This window comes from Kryptolebias marmoratus, linkage group LG11, assembly GCF_001649575.2.
Source record: "Kryptolebias marmoratus isolate JLee-2015 linkage group LG11, ASM164957v2, whole genome shotgun sequence".
Taxonomy (NCBI): Eukaryota; Metazoa; Chordata; class Actinopteri; order Cyprinodontiformes; family Rivulidae; genus Kryptolebias; species Kryptolebias marmoratus.
This window is the reverse complement of record NC_051440.1, coordinates 26,231,426-26,233,179: the sequence shown is the minus strand read 5'-3', so window position 1 is coordinate 26,233,179 and position 1,754 is coordinate 26,231,426. Positions and strand designations below refer to the sequence as shown.

General features: G+C 41.6%; 1 protein-coding gene across 1 annotated transcript in view; it reads left to right on the top strand.

The window, feature by feature from the left end:
* The window catches only part of trhr2 (thyrotropin releasing hormone receptor 2), a 24,141-nt gene that overhangs the window by 4,826 nt on the left and 17,561 nt on the right, over positions 1-1,754 (top strand). The window lies entirely within an intron of this gene.

Here is a 1,754-nt window from a genome sequence, read left to right as displayed (position 1 = left end):
CTGACCCTCAGGTGGACCTGACCCTCAGGTGGACCTGACCCTCAGGTGGATCTGACCCTCAGGTGGACCTGACCCTCAGGTGGATCTGACCTTCAGGTGGATCTGACCCTTGGGGACCTCAGTCTTGAGAGCATCGACCCTGTTGGGGGGATTTTTTGTGCAAAGAGTCTCATAAAAAACTGTGACTGTTTTTAAATTATAAATTTGTAGCGAATCAGTAAATCTGATGTTAATCATCATAACTGAAGCTGTAATCCTCAGACTGACCACAGCGTTTCCTTTGACTTCAGTAAATTCTATTCAAATCTCTGCATTCTCTATCAATCTTTACCTGCAGAGCTGCCCAAACTGAAGAAAAACACTGTGGTTGCTTCCACAATAAAAGCCCGTTTCAAAGTAAAAGCATATTCAGATTTGTGGCTAATTTAATTTACATAAAATCAGAGTTTACGTATGTACTTTAGTGAATTCAAAGTGTCACAAAATCCTGATGATAGTTTTATTTTATTTTATTTTCCAGGAGCTCTGAGTTATAATTTAGTCAAGCTTATTTGTAAAGCCCATTTCAGGATAAACTCGTGTGCCTAAAAATAAAAAGACACATACTGAGCTAAAAATGAACAAAACACAAGTTTAAAAACATAAAAATATAAAACTGCAAACAATACGAACAACAATAAGAAAGTAAAACGGGTGCACTAAGAGAGAAGCACTAAAAAAATCAGATGTTGTGTGAAGCGCAGATGTAGGGGTTTCATTCAGCCGGAGAACAGAAAGACAGAAAGACAGAAAGACAGAAACAAAGACAGAAAGACAGAAAGACAAGCTGTTGTGATTTTATGATTTATGATGACTCTTGAGTAAAATCCACTGCAGGTTAATAAAAGCTGGAAGGTGACAGCAAACAGCTGGTTGGAGGAAACGCTGTGGCGTTATTTGGTCCGGTTGGATCAGCAGGTGTTGAGGAAACCTGACAATGTGTTTCTTTAAGAGCTTTACGTTTAGCTGTTTATTAACTCCCGACACTGAAAAGATCTTTGAGGAGAAAACTCTCAGGAGCCGGCTCGTCCTCAGGATCCTCCGTTTACCAAACGTGACAGAGGAAATCACCTGGTGTGCACGTGGAATGAAACAGAGAGCGGCTGCAGTCTGACTGACGGCAGGATAGACGAACTAGATTACTTTTCATTTCACATCCACCTCAATTTATTAGAGGCAGGTCTCGGGAGAGGAGCTCCAATCTGTGTGAGTGCCCCCGGGCTGGGAGATAAGTGAAAAGTGCAATCGAAGCCTCGCAGAGTTTCAAAGTGTTGCATGCTGCTTAATCAGCTTTCAGCAGCGTGAAATCCTAAAAAAACAACGATGGGATTCTTTAAATGTGAAACACTTTGTCCTGCAGGAACCTGAAAACCTTTTCAAGCATTTTAAAGAGTGAGAAGTGGGTTTAATCAGAGCCTCTTGTTGCCATCAGAACCGTGGCTGTAACTTTATCAGAAGGCACCAGGAGGCAACATAAGTGCAGAGAAATCTTCATCTGCTTCTCCTTGTTTTGTCAGATTATGGTGCTGAAAGGATCTTAATGCACTCAGGAAGAGTTTGAATGTTTTGAGTGCAGTTTCCTGAAAGCTACATTTGAATATTGCCTGATAATGAGGATCTATTGTGGGTCTCATTAAAGCTTTCTGCTCCTCTGACTTTCAAACAGAGCCGTGCTCGACCCGCTTACTGTGAAACCACGACCCAACAGAACCTGG